The following is a 15334-nucleotide window of genomic DNA, read 5'->3' on the forward strand; positions in this document are numbered from 1 at the left end:
GGATTGGCCATGCTAAATTGCCCCTTGGTGTCCATAGATGTGCAGGTTAGGTTATGGGGTTCCAGGGATAGGGTTGGGTGGACAGGGGAGTGTAAATGGGTAGATCATTTGAAGGGTCGGTGTAGACACGATGGGACGAATGGCCTCCTTCTGCACTGTAGGAACTCCATGATTTTTCAGAACCTCGAGGGGGTGTGAAGTGGTTTTCTGAGTATGTGGTCTGCCTGTGCCGTGCGAAGTGTGTGTTTTACACGACAAAAGTGGTATATTTGGTATTTTGGGAGGATTGAAGTGGCCTACAGCTGGTCGCTCAGAAGGTATGGGCAATCAAAATAGCCCCTGCTCATCGAGACCCCATAGAACTTTGCTCTTTTCTTGGACAAGTTCATTATTATGAGCGGCTTATTCCACATGTGGCTACTCTCCTAGTGCCTTCCACCTGCTCTTGAAGAATCGCCAGCCTTGTGCTTGGGGCCAGACCCAGGATGCGACATTTAAAAGGTGAAGCAACGATTGTCCTCCTGGGGGGTGCTGACGCATTTTGACTCTTCGTAATCATGGTGCGTCACCTGCAATCCTTCACCGTATGGCATTGTGCCAATTCTGTCCCATCGGATGAACAATGGTCATGACCACCCGATTGCTTTTGCCTCCCGGACAGTGGCTGAGGTTGAGGGAAAATATGCCCAGATCGGAAAATAAGGTCTTGCGGTCGTAAAGCAGTTTTATCAATACGTCTATGCCACCATTTTCTATCAGCACTGATCACAAGCCATTACTAGGCCTCTTGCGTGACAACGAGCGATTCCAACAATAAAGTCTGCGTTGATCCAACGTGGGCTTTGTTATTGGCGGCTTATGAATACTCTTTTGAGCACTGCTCAGGGACCCAGATTGCGTATGGTGATGCATTGAGCCATCTTCCCCAGCAGATCAAATCCATGAACAGTGGACAAAGTAATTGCTGTCCTGAATTTCATGGATTCGTTGCCGATCACTGCCTCATGTGTTCGTGACTGGACACAACCGCCCCTGTACTTGCCAAGATACGACAACCGGTGTTATACGGTGGGCAGCAGTGGTAGCTGATGAGCCATCAATTAACAGAAGACGAGTAGTGAACGAAACTGTGGCTTTAATAAGCGAAACAGAAAGGCTCCTGGCCACTGATCCCGAACTGGGGCAGGGCTGGAGGTCAGCCACCTTTATACTGAGCCCAAGGGGAGGCAGAGCCATCAGGCAGTGGTTTACCACAATACATGTAGTACAGTAACAGTTTACCACAATACATATAATACACTAACAGTGGTTTACCACATTCACCCCCTGTTTAAAAAAAAAGAGTCCAGCGGGGGTGCAGTGGACTTAAAGGTCGAGTCTGTCAGGGGCTTTCACCTTCCGCCGTGATCGCCTCAGTCCTGACTGTGGTGTGTGCACTGGTGTCGAGACCTGCGCGTCCGGGAGCATGTTGTCTTCTTCTTCGCCCAGTAGTTGAGTCAGTGGAGGGGGGGGGGGCGGTGTAGGGGCGGGAGTGGTGGTGATGGTCGCCGGTGGGCCTGCAGGTGCCAAATCTTGAAGTAGCTGGGTAGTGGTGGAGGGAGACGGTGTAGGGTTGGGGGTGGTGGTGATGGTTGCTGGGGAACCTGCAGGTGCCAAATCCCGGAGGGAGACTGTGTCCTGCTGCCCCTCATGATGTGCCACGTAGGCATATTGTGGGTTGGCATGGAGGAGCAGGACCTTCTCAACGAGGGGATCCGATTTATGACTCCTCGCATGCTTCCGGAGGAGGACGGTCCCCGGGCCTGTCAGCCAGGACGGGAGCAAGACCCCTGAGGTGGACTTCCTAGGGAAGGCAAACATACGTTCGTGAGGGGTATCATTGGTGGCAGTGCACAGGAGCAACTGGATGGAGTGGAGTGCATCGGGAAAGACCTCCTGCCAGCGGGAGACTTCTAGACCATAGGGCCAGAAGGACAGCCTTCCAGACCGTCGCATTCTCCCTCTCCACCTGTCCGTTTCCCGGGGGATTTTAGCTGGTCGTCCTGCTTGAGGCGATGCCCTTGCTAAGCAGGAACTGACGCAACTCGTCGCTCATGAAGGAGGAACCCCGATCGCTATGGATGTGGGTGGGGAAACCGAACAAGGTGAAGAAATTGTGCAGGGCCTTGATGACGGTGGCAGAGGTCATGTCAGGGCATGGGATGGCAAAGGGGAATTGTGAGTACCCGTCAACAACGTTGAAGAAGTACACGTTACGGTCAATGGAGGGGAGGGGCCCTTTGAAGTCGATGCTGAGGCACTCAAAGGGGCAGGAGGCCTTTACCAGGGATGCTCTGTTGGGCCGATAGAAGACCTGGCAGTCCCTGGTCATGGTCCTGACCTCCTCGATGGAGTGAGGCAGGTTGCAAGCCTTGATAAAATGAAAAAAACAGATGACCCCCGGGTGACAGAGGTCATTGTGGAGGGCCCAAAGTCGGTCTACTTGTGCGCTGGCACGGGATAGGGCATCTGGGGACTCATTGAGCTCCCCAGGTCGGTACAAGATATCGTAGTTGTAGGTGGAGAGTTCGATCCTCCATCTCAGAATCTTGTCGTTCTTGATTTTGCCCCACTGTGTATTGTTAAACATGTTGGTCAGTGAGGAGAGTGAATCACCTGCCGGCCAGGTAAGCCTCCAATGTCGCACAGCTTCTACAATGACTTGGGCTTCCTTTTCAACGGAGGACTGTTGAATTTCGGAGGCATGGAGGGTACGGGAGAAGAAAGCCACGGGCCTGCCCGCCTGGTTGAGGGTAGCGGCCAGCGCAAAGTCCGACGCATCGCTTGCCACCTGGAACGGAATGGACTCGTCCACAGCGTGCATTGCGGCTTTGGCAATGTCTGCCTAGGTGCGGTTGAAGGCCAGGCGGGCTTCAGTCGTCAGGGGAAAAATGGTGGATTTAATGAGTGGACGGGCCTTGTCCGCATAATTGGGGGCCCACTGGGCATAATAAGAGAAGAACCCCAGGCATCTCTTCAGGGCCTTGGGGCAGTGGGGGAGGAGAAGTTCCTTGGCTCCGTTTTCCACAACGTAGCCAAGGATGGCTAGGCGGGTTGTGTGGAAAACGCATTTCTCCTTATTGTATGTGAGGTTAAGGAGCTTAGCGGTGTGGAGGAAATGCCGGAGGTTTGCGTCATGGTCCTGCTGGTCATGGCCGCAGATGGTGACAGGGAAGACCGCTGGAAGACCGAGACCCCATTGGTGACGCCGAAGGGAACCCTGAGGAAGTGGTAGAGGCGGCTATCTGCCTTGAAAGCAGTGTATTGGCGGTCCACCGGGCGGATAGGGAGCTGGTGGTACGCGGACATCAAGTCAACTGTGGAGGAGACTCGATGCTGTGCAATCTGATTGACCATGTCAGATATGCGGGGAGGGAGTACGCATCGAGCTGCATGTACCGGTTGATCGTCTGACTGTAGTCGATGGCCATCCAGTGCTTCTCCCCAGTCTTGACGACCACCACTTGGGCTCTCCAGGGGCTGGTACTAGCCTCAATGATCCCCTCTCGTAAGAGTTGCTGGACCTCCGACCGAATAAAGGTCCTGTCCTGGGCACTGTATCATCTGCTCCTAGTGGCGACGGGCTTATACAGTCCGGGGTGAGGTTAGCGAAGAGTGAGGGTGGGGCGATCTTAAGGGTCGCGAGGCTACAGACGGTGAGTGGGGGCAGGGGTCCACCGAACTTTAAGGTAAGGCTTTGGAGGTGGCACTGAAAGTCGTGCCCCAGTAATAGGGCAGCGCAGATATGGGGGAGGACGTAGAGCTTAAAGTTAGTGTACTCTACGCCTTGCACAGAAAAAGTCGCGACACAGTACCCCCGTATTTCGATGGAATGTGATCTGGAAGCCAGGGAGATTTTCTGGGTCGCAGGTAAAATTGGGAGGGAGCAGCGCCTTACCGTATCTGGGTGGATAAAGCTGTCTGTGCTCCCGGAGTCGAAGAGGCAGGCTGTCTCGTGCCCATTGATCCGGACGGTCATCGTAGATTTTGTGAGATAATGAGGTCGAGACTGGTCGAATGTGATGGAGACGAGCTTCGGAAAGTGGTGGGTGGGCCGGTCAGAGGTAGCGGTGGCCCGCGTACGACCAGGTGAGCAGGGGTCCCGGGAAGCGGCGGAGGGGTTCCAAAATGGCGGCCCCCATGGGTCGCATGTGGCAGGTGGCATCGAAGGTGGCATCAAAGATGGTGGCCCCTGTGGCGTGGCGGGTGGAATCAAAGATGGCAGTGAAGATGGCGGCCCCCACAGGTCGCACATGGCGGGTGGCAGCGAATATGGCGCCGCCCACAGGTCGCACATGGCTGGTGGTGCGGCAGATGGGGGCGATTCCGACAGACAACAGGCAGCGCTGCTGGGCCTAGGAACTTTAGGGACAGGCCAGGCCTGGCAGACTTTGGCAAAGTGGCCCTCCCTCCCACACCCGTTGCAAATCGCGTTCCGTGCAGGGCAGCATTGTCTGGAGTGCTTACCCTGGCCGCAAAGGTCGCATTTTGGGCTTCCAGCGTTGGCGGGCTGCTGCGCGGCACAGGCTAGCACTGCACTCAAGTCGGGTGATGGCGGCGCCCATGATGTCCACGAGGGTGCCACGTGGTCGGAGATGTAGACCTCCATGTTCTGGAAAGCCACTTGCAGCGAGTTTAGAGCTGCACTGTCTCTGGGAGGCCGAGTGTACCCCCTTCTAGCAAGCGCTGGCGGATGTAATTGGATTTAATGCCCGCGACATAGGCGTCCCTGATCAGCAGCTCCGTGTGTTGGTCAGCCGATACCACCTGGCAAGCACACTTCCCGCCGAGTGCCCGCAAGGCACGCAGGAATTCGGTTTGTGATTCTCCGGAGCGTTGTCGCCTCGTGGCAAGGAGGTGCCTGGCGTACACCTCGATTACTGCCTTTACGTACTGTCCCTTCAGCAGCATTATCGCCTCCGTACACGAGGGGGCGTCTCTGATGAGAAGGAAAACTTGCGGGCTCACCCGTGCGTAGAGCATTTGAAGCTTTTGGAGGTCGATGACGTCATCGGTGGGGGATCCGAGGTAAGCTTCGAAGCAGCTTAGCCAGTGCTCGAATGTTGCAGTGGCGTCGGCTGCTTGTGGGTCCAGCTCCAGGTGATTAGGCTTGAGTGATGAATTCATCTTAAAAGTTTAGCTTATTAAATTGATATGCCATCAATTAACACAAGACCAGTAGTGAACAAAACTCTGGCTTTAATAAGCTAAACAGAAAGCCTCCTGGCCACTGATCCCGAACTGGGGCAGGCCCGGAGATCAGCCACCTTTATACCGAGCCCGAGGGGAGGCGGAGCCATCAGGCAGTGGTTTACCACAATACATGTAGTACAGTAACAGTTTATTACAATACATATAATACATTAACAGTGGTTTACCACAATAACTACCATGGGAGTTGAAGGCTTCCTCCACAAAATTGTCGGAACTGACTGTGAAAGATGATATCTTCCTGTAGGGCAAGAGGGTTGTTGTCCTGGCAAAGGGACAGGCTATCATGTTGAAAGACCTTCACAACAGATATCTCAAAGTGTGCAAAATGAAGATGCTGGCAAGAAGCTACGTCTGGTGACTGGGGTTGGACAAGGATATTAAGACCTTGGCCCAGCTGTGCTCCATCTGTCAAGGGCACCAGCAGATCCCCATGGCGGCACCCCTAGATCCTTTGGAGTGGACAGGGAGCCCTTATCGACTATAGAATTTACAGTGCAGACGGAGGCCATTCGGCCAATCGTGTCTGCACCTGCCCTTGGAAAGGACACCCTCCTTAAGCCCTTGCCTGCATCCTATCCCCGTAACCCAGTAACCTTGCCTAATCTTTTTGGACACTGAGGGCAATTTAGCATGGTCATTCCACCCAACCTGCACATCTTTGGACTGTGGAAGGAAACCGGAGCACCCGGAGGAAACCCACGCAGATGCGGGGAGAAAGTGCAAACTCCACACAGATAGTGACCCAAGCCAGGAATCGAACATGGGACCCAGGAGTTGTGAAACAACTGTGCTAACCATTATACTACCATGCTGCCCTACGGACTTGGACTCTCATAATCACAAATTTCACTGGTCCCTTCTTGGGTTCTGTTGTAACCTGCCTGACTCCGATTGGCTGGGGACAATTAGTTACCTCATAAAATATTTCAAGTTTATTGACAACTCAAGAATACAAAAGAATCAACAACATGCTAAAAACCATCACGAGAATCAGTAATGTGCCCGAAGCATTTACAAGACACCAAAAAAATACAAAATCACCAGCTATTTCCCTGCCCTAATGGCAGCCCCACATTGGTGGAAAGGCATCTAAAGGGGCAGCGCAGATCACTGGAAAAGGACACACCAATACGGGCCATGGCAGAAGAGAGGAGAGAACTCACCTCACAAACAAAAAGATAAAATACAGAGCAAATACAAGAAACTCAACAGACAATTAAGTACAAGGCCAAGCCGCCAGCACTCAAGCCAGCGCATGCTCCCCTCCCCTACCCTTCCCCGGCTCCAGCAACAGCCCCACATCAGTGAAAAGGACAGGCAGCACGCGGTTGAGGAGAGAGAAAGAGAACACCTCTCCCCCTCACTATCGCGGGAAGGCCCCCTCAACCCCCGGTGCACAAAAGCAGCAGGGCCACAATTGGCGAGCACCTAGCTGCTTGGTCCAAAATAACAATACACAACAGAAATGCAATAATAACCGTACAATTATCCAACAATCACACAATACCAACATCGGTACAAACAGTCAATTGGGCCACTGCCCTGCTGCTCTCACAGTTCCGGCATCCGGTCTCCAGACACCATGCAGTCCAAAGCTGCAAAGGCGAGTCCATTCCACTCCACTTTCAGTCCAGAAGCAGGCCAACCAAAATTTGCCCCAAACTCCACTCCCAGCCGGTAAGCAGAAAGGCAGCCAGTAACAAGTACGAGTCCCAGCATGGCAACTGTAGTCAGGCAACTCCATCCTCTCGTTCCCCTGCAAGCAACTTCTCCTCCATCCAACTGGTTGCAGCACTGTTCACCTTTGCCGCAGTCCAGGCTTCAAAGTCCAGAAAAGGCAGTCAGCATACAGAATAACACACCAGGTCAGGGAGCAGGGTTACAGCCAGAAGCAGCTAGAGCTCAGAGACAGATTCCCCTCCAACACCTCAGCGTGTGAGCTACTCAGGTGGAGTGTGAACTCTTCCAATGTGCAATCATTAATAGTTGCAGCTGTATAAGTAGAGCTGGTCAGTGTGGTACTGGCTAGAGAAGGAAGCAGTGGTGAACTACTGCTGCTGTGTACATACTGTTGTAAATAAAGTTACTTTCTGTGGATTCTTCATGACCCTCACAAACGGTTTGATGTTACTCATCCTAGTGGACGTCCATTCAAAGTGGCTGGAGGTCCAAAAAATGGTGTTGATCACTTCCCGGGTGACCGTCGGAATCCGTGAGATGCCCGTGACCGATAATGGTGCCTTTTTCACGAGTGAAGAATTTGTTGCTTTCGCAAAAGCAACGGGATTTGCCATGTCCGCACCACTCCATACCATTTGGCACCGGATGGTTTGGCAGAGAGACTATGCAGATGGTCCACATCGAGTAAAATAAAAACAAACTTTTATTTATATAAACGATTAGTGCACTACCCGGCAGACTCCTAAAGGGTTACTCCCTGTTTGGTGCCTTACTGTTATTTAATTGAGATATCTTTGCCGAGCGAGAGAGAGAGGGCAGAACACAGGTTGTTGACTTTCTGGACACTACCTGTGTCACATGCAATCTCTCTCTAGTGGCTGACAGCCTTGACTTGAAATACTTCAACCATTGTGTACTTCCAAGAGCTTTCTTGTGGCAGCCATTGTTTCAATAGCCAATATTTTTAATGTTTGTTCCTCAGACAGTTACGGGTTTCGATGGGTGTGTGGATTATAGGAAGAATCACACTCCCCTGAGGGTAATTTGTTGGATTCTTATCTTCACCATGGAACGTGACCGTGCATTTTTAAACAGAGTTAAAATTGCAAAATCTCAAATCTCTGAGTTCAAATTGCAAATGTTCCAGTCAGTTAAAAGTTGAAAAATCATATTTTCAAAAACAAAGCGCATAGCCTCGTAACAATGCTCAATAAGAATTTATTGGATTGTGGCACTGGTGTATATTCTCTCTTCCTGCTTATGTATGCACAGGGTTGAATTGCTCCTGGAAGGTGTTATGTATGTATTGATGGATGTTCCTGTTCAACAAAAGGCAGCTTAATATGTCAGTGCATGTTGAGTGCCATATCAATGGTTTTATTCTGTCCAGTAGTATACCTGGCAATGCGCTGAATAAAAGAGATTGTTTTCCAGAAACCAAATGATCCCCAGGTTGCAGACTGAAATGAAATGAATCAGAATAATTAATAACACAAGTGGAAGATCAACTCATCCGGTTACAAGGGATACAGTTTTTAAGGACTTTTACCTTCAATTAATTTTGTGTTGTATAGTTAACGTTGATTTTCGACTCGTGCACAGTTAGTCCCAAGCCACAGCAGACATTTGTAATCACTCTGAAGATATAAATAATAGAGCTGATAGCTGAGTCACCGAGAACCATGCTGTTTCCTAGTACAGTAGTCAAACATCACTCTTTGAGATATCATAGGGGCAGTGTAGAATGAATTTTGGCTTGCTGGGCCCAGAAGCAGATGCTAACAGTACACAGGGGCAAGCGGGTGCCTAGATGGGCTGGTTAGAAGGCCCACCTCTGTTCTTTGGAACTTGATTCCTGCTGCTTTAGTAGATTTTAGACCAGTGATGGGCAACCTAGCCCAGTGAGTGAGCCACATGAGTGGTCCTCCTTCATCTCAGTGGGCTGCAAGATTGAAATCAGGCTGTTCACTAACCATGACTCCATAAATAAAATTAAATATATTTAATACACGTCAAATATTTCATAACGAATTATAGAAAACGCTTGATCATTTCTGTATGAATACAACTCTCATTAACTTCAAATAGGGGTGGCATAGTGGCACAGTGGTTAGCACTGCTGCCTCACAGCACCAGGGACCTGGGTTAAATTCTGGCCTTGGATGACTGGGTGATAGTGTGGAATTTGCATATTCTCTTCGTATCTGCGTGGGTTTCCTTTGGGTGCCCCGGTTTCCTCTCACAGTCCAACGATGTGCAGGTTAGGTGGATTGGCCATTTCAAAATTGCCCCTTAGTTTCCAAAGATGTGCACGTTAGCTGATGGAGAGTACTCTTTCAGAAGGCCGGTGAAGACTTGATGGGCCGAATGGCCTCCTTCTGCACTGTAGCCATTCTATGGATTCTATGGTAAAAACAAATATTTACACTTTGGAAACAGAGCTCTCACAGCCAATGTTGTGTGCAATCGACATGCACCTCACTTCACTTGGCCTTGCTTTATGCGCATTTCACCTCAGTCAGACCAGGAAAAAAACTAGAGATGGAAATCAGCAGAATGGGGTGACTCTCCGCATGGGCAACGGTCAGCAAAATGTCTTGTGGGCCTCTCTGAGAGGCTGGATGGGCTGCATAGGGCCCCCAGGCAGCAGGTTGCCAACCACTGTTTTAGACCCTCTAGCCCTCACCCCTCATCCTTACCTCCACCCCCACCAACCCATAATGGCCCCTCATACCTTCTATGTCAATTCAATGCCAACTCACCCAGTATCTACCATATTAGGAGCTATGTAGAGATGAAATAAATAAACTTCTAAACATCTAATACAGCTCTCACTGCAAAAAACCTTCCATTCATTAAAGCATCAAATCTTTAAATATCTTCAAGTAGATAATCTATTATAAAAACAAACATCTGTTCTTACCCCTATTACTTTAATAGCCTTTCATTTATAAAAAAATTATTTTTTTGAAACACCTGTTTACAATTAAGGGGCAATTTAGTGTGGCCAATCCACCTACCCTGCACATCTTTGGGTTGTGGGGGTGAGACCCACGCAGACACGAGGAGAATGTGCAAACTCCACACAGTGATCCGGGGCTGGGGTCGAACCTATTAATAGCCTTTTAAGCTGTCAATCAAACTGTGAAGTCAGAGACCCTGCTGGGATAATTTTAGTTTTAGGAACTCAGTCAAGAATTTGTAATGAATAGGCCGTAGACAAGTGTCAACAAAAATCTCTATTGAAACTGCTGGAACTGATGTTACACCAGTTGGCCTGTTAATCAAATCCGTCCAGTAGAGTTTTTTTAAACAATCAATGACAGCTGTAGCCAGTTTTGCTCATAGCTTAACAGGTGAGGAATTCCAAAAAACTTCTAATTGTGATTGTTCAATAGGCTTTATCTATCCTTCAAGAGTCTTTATGAATAGGCCATCAACTTGAGACTCTCACATTATAAGATGTGGGGCGCGATTCTCCCCTACCCGGCGGGGCGGGGGGTTCTGGCGTAATGGAGTGGCGGGAACCACTCTGGCGTCGGGCCGCCCCAAAGGTGCGGAAGTCTCTGCACCTTTAGGGGCCAAGCCCTCACCTTGAGGGGCTAGGCCCGCGTCGGAGTGGTTTCCGCTCCGCCGGCTGGCGAGAAAGGCCTTTGGCGCGACGCTAGCCGGCGCCAGGTCTTCGCCAGGCGACGCATGCGCGGGAGCGTTAGCGGCTGCTGACGTCATCCCCGCGCATGCGCAGGGGAGGGGGTCTCTTCTGCCTCTGCCATAGTGAAGACCATGGCGAAGGCGGAAGAAAAAGAGTGCCCCCACGGCACAGGCCCGCCCGCAGATCGGTGGGCCCCGATCGCGGGCCAGGCCACCGTAGGGGCACCCCCCCGGGGCCAGATCGCCCCGCGCCCCCCCCAGGACCCCGGAGCCTGCCCGTGCCGCCTTGTCCCCCCATTCAAAAGGTGGTTTAATCCACGCTGGCGGGAGAGGGTTGACAGCGGCGGGACTTCGGCCCATCGCGGGCCGGAGAATCGCCGGGGGTGGGCCCACTGACCGGCGCGGCGCATTTCCCGCCCCCGCCGACCAGCACGCCGCGATTCCCCCCCCCCCGCCGAATCTCTAGTGGCGGAGAATTCGGGACACGGCGGGGGCAGGATTCACGCCAGCCCGCGGCGATTCTCCGACCCGGTCGGGGGTCAGAGAATCGCTCCCAAGGTTTTTGTAACTGCCAAAATTGTGTCTGCTTGAACTCAGTACAAAGTTCAAATGGCCCTACTATGTTTGAGTATCCTGCCTGTGAGATTCATGATCCCCTCCCCCCACTCCCATCTCCTAGCTCAACTCTTTCCCTGGCAAAAAAGGGACTTGTTGGAAATGGAGGCAGGACTTACACATCCGGATCCCACCTTCTATTTTTAATGGTTTGGGGTGTCTTCCCAAAGTCGTGAATATCCAACCCTTTGCATCTCTGTGCCCTCATGAAAACATATACCCTTATTATTTCATGCATTTTTCAATCTTTGAACCAGTTACCACTTCCTCCATGTGTGTGGCTGATTGAGATAGAATGTTGCTCAAACAGACCACAGTTAGCAGAACTGCTTTTTGCCTCCAATGGCTAAAACCAGAATGCAGCTGAAAAGATTACTGAAACACAAAACCTTGCAGCCTTTTTTACCTCTGGCAACACTGGTGACCACTCACTCACATCAGCCTTCATTCAGTTCCTTACCCTAAATAGCAAAGAAACACAAATACAGCGAGAGAATGCAAATAGTGCAGATGTAGAATGGACAAGTATAAGTTAAGGAAGTCAATGGCTGCAGATGTGCAAGTATATAGGGCGACAGTTCTAAAGGGCTAATGATCATTTGATTGACAATGTCAAGGATATTCAGATTCAATGAAGTCCGTTCCCCTAATTGATCACTGGCAGTCAGAACCCTGGGCGAAATTCTCCTACCCGCCCCGCCACATTTCTGCCCCGACCCGACGGCGGGAGTCTCCGTAACACCGGCCGGTCAATGGGGTTTCCCATTGTGGGGCAGCCCCACGCCGTCGGGAAACCCCGCAGCGCCGGCAAAACGGAGACTCCCGCCGGCGGAGAATGACGCCCCCTGTTTCCAGTGCCAGTGGAGTGGCTGTTAAGTGTCTGTCTCAGAGGTTGCATCCCTTTATAGAGGCAGCACAGAGAAACATACCATCCTCTCCTCGCAGAAGCTTCATCTTTGCAGGAACAGGCTGCAAAGTCAGACTAACTTGTGTGCATCCAAAGACTATTGGGACTGAATCAATGTTCTCTCTAAACTGTGCGGCTGTGCAGTCACCCAAGAATCCATATGCAGACCGCACTCAAGTTGACCCTTTTACATGTGTGCGCATCACTCGAGAAAACTAAAAATGGATGTATACTTAAATAAATCACTCCACAATAAAATTTGAGGAAACACTGACCCTGAGAGAAGAACCATCGCCATACCAGCTTATTCATAATAAATTGCAATATATTTCTCAGATTATGATGCCCCACAGAGGGAGAAATTCTCCCAACTGACCTGAGGCAGATTTCCTTTTCTAAAGGGCATTAGTGAACCAGATGGGGGTTTTTACAACAATGGTTTTATGGTCTTCATTAATTCCAGATTTTAAAAAAAAATTGGATTGTGATTTTACCATCTGCCATGGTGGTGTTCAAACCCAGGTCCCCAGAGCATTATGCTGGGTCTCTGGATTGCTAGTCTAATGACAATACCACCATGTCACAACTTCCCCACTGGGGCAGAGAGTGGGGGAAGGGCCTCCTCCCCCCAGTGCCACACACAAGTACTTATCTGGACAGAACTGTGCTGCAGGACTCATATAGCCACCACAGCAAAGGTTTGAAGTTCAACCGGGGGCGGCGTGCGAGGTGAGGACAAGGGGTGGGTTGAACAGACAAAGACAAGGGGGGGGAAATTTGGAAGGAGGACTGTGCAAGGAGTGGGGTGGGGGAAGGGCAAGGAGTCACACTCAGTGAGGTACCCTCAATAATGATGCTTAGAGATTAAACTGTAAAGAAGGCTTTATTAGGCTAATAACTATGCTACAGATTGGGACGAGAGCTGACTGCTATACAGACCATGAGGCAGGCCTTTATGTATGGCTCCCAGATGGGCGGAGCCAGAGGCGGAGTCCCCAGGGTTCCAAGCCTGGTCTTAAAGGGGACATCACCTTACATGATGATAAGGCAGTAACCGTTCATCACATTCACCCCCTGTTTAAAAAGGAGGCCGGCGGGGGTGAAGTGCCATCATAGGTCCATCCGTCTCGGCGGCCGGATCGTCCTCCTCGATCTCCTCAGTTCGGGCAGTGGTGCGGCGGGCACGGACGTCCCGGTTGAGGGCACATCCGGGAGCACAGCAGTCGGAGCTTCGGTCCGGGTCGGGGCAGAGGAACTAGGCAGGGCTGGGGGTAGTGGAGCCGGGGCAGAGGAACTAGGCAGGGCCGGGGGTAGCGGAGCCGGCGCCGGCGGGGTGTGTAAAGGGGGGGTGCAAGGGGGGGCGCACGGTAGGAGCTCACCAACGGGTGGTAGGGCCGGAAGGGAGTGTGTTGTAGGGGGCGACGGGTCCTGCAGGGGAGCGGCGTGGGAAGGGGCGCCTGTGGTGGAGGATCCAGCGGGCGCCAGATCCCGGAGGGAAACCGTATCTTGCCTGCCGTCGGAGTACTCCACGTAGGCGTAACTGGGGTTGGCGTGGAGCAGTCGGACCTTTTCAACAAGGGGGTCCGTTTTATGGCTCCTCGCGTGCCTCCGGAGAAAAACAGGTCCCGGAGCCGTCAGCCAAGGTGGAAGCGAGACCCCGGAGGTAGACTTCCTGGGGAAGCGAAACAATCGCTCATGAGGGGTCTCATTTATGGCCGTGCAGAGGAGTGACCTAATGGAGTGTAGGGCATCGAGTAGGACCTCCTGCCAGCGGGTGGTTGGGAGATTTCTCGACCGCAGGGCCAGAAGGACAGCCTTCCACACGGTCGCGTTCTCCCTGTCCACCTGCCCGTTTCCCCGTGGGTTATAGCTGGTCGTTCTGCTCAAGGCGATGCCTTTGCTGAGCAGATACTGACGCAGTTCATCGCTCATGACCGATGTACCCCGGTCGCTGTGGATATAAGCAGGGAAACCGAACAGGGTGAAGATGCTGTGCAGTGCCTTAATCACCGTGGCTGAGGTCATGTCGGTGCAGGGAATGGCGAATGGGAAACGGGAGAACTCATCGATCACGGTGGGGAAATAGGCATAACGGTTGGTGGACGGGAGGGGCCCCTTGAAGTCCACGCTCAGTCGCTCAAAGGGGCCCGAGGCCTTCACGAGCCGAACCTTGTCTGGCCGATAGAAGTGCGGTTTGCACTCTGCACAGACCTGGCAGGCCCTGACCATGGCCTTGACCTCCTTGGTTGAGTAAGGTAGGTTGCGGGACTTGATGAAATGGACGAGCCGGGTAATGCCCGGGTGCCAGAGGTCATTGTGGATGGCTTGCAGGCGGTCCTCCTGCGCGTTGGCGCATGTGCCGCGGGACAGGGCATCTGGGGGCTCGTTGAGCTCCCCTGGACGATACTTGATATCGTACGAGTAGGTGGAGAGTTCGATCCTCCACCTCAAAATTTTATCGTTCTTTATTTTGCCCCGTTGCGTGTTATCGAACATATAGGCGACCGACCGTTGGTCGGTGACGAGGGTAAACCTCCTACCGGCGAGGTAGTGTCTCCAGCGCCGCACAGCCTCCACAATGGCTTGTGCCTCCTTTTCGACTGCAGAGTGTCGAATCTCGGAGGCGGTGAGGGTTCGGGAGAAGAACGCTACTAGTCTGCCTCCTTGATTGAGGGTAGCAGCCAGGGCGATGTCTGATGCATCGCTCTCTACCTGGAAAGGGATGGTTTCATCCACCGCGTGCATGGCGGCCTTGATGATGTCAGCCTTGATGCGGTTGAAGGCCAATTGGGCCTCAGCCGAGAGGGGAAAAGTGGTGGTCTTTAGGAGTGGGCGGGCTTTGTCCGCATACTTGGGGACCCACTGGGCGTAATAGGAGAAAAGCCCCAAGCACCGTTTGAGGGCCTTGAGGCTGCGGGGGAGAGGGAGTTCCTTAAGGGGGCGCATGCGGTCGGGGTCGGGACCTAGGACCCCGTCTTCCACAACATAACCGAGGATGGCCAGCCGGGTGGTGTGGAAAACGCATTTGCCCTCGTTATAGGTCAGGTTAAGGGCTCGGGCGGTCTGGAGGAACTTTTTGAGGTTAGCGTCATGGTCCTGCTGATCATGGCCGCAGATGGTGACATTGTCCAAGTACGGGTATGTAGCCCGCAAACCGTACTGGTCCACCATTTGGTCCATCGCCCTTTGAAAGACGGAGACCCCATTTGTGACACCAAAGGGGACCCT

The 15334-nt window shown here is 52.1% G+C and overlaps 1 long non-coding RNA gene across 1 annotated transcript in view; it reads right to left on the bottom strand.

Annotated features, from left to right (window-relative positions):
• Positions 1–8950: 8950 nt before the first annotated feature.
• LOC140407888 (uncharacterized) overlaps positions 8951–15334 on the bottom strand; it is a 63534-nt gene continuing 57150 nt past the window's right edge. Inside the window, exon 3 of the long non-coding RNA XR_011939862.1 lies at positions 8951–9336. This is a non-coding gene — a long non-coding RNA (uncharacterized lncRNA). The remainder of the gene's footprint in view (positions 9337–15334) is intronic.

Source organism: Scyliorhinus torazame, chromosome 2 (genome assembly GCF_047496885.1).
Source record: "Scyliorhinus torazame isolate Kashiwa2021f chromosome 2, sScyTor2.1, whole genome shotgun sequence".
NCBI lineage: Eukaryota > Metazoa > Chordata > Chondrichthyes > Carcharhiniformes > Scyliorhinidae > Scyliorhinus > Scyliorhinus torazame.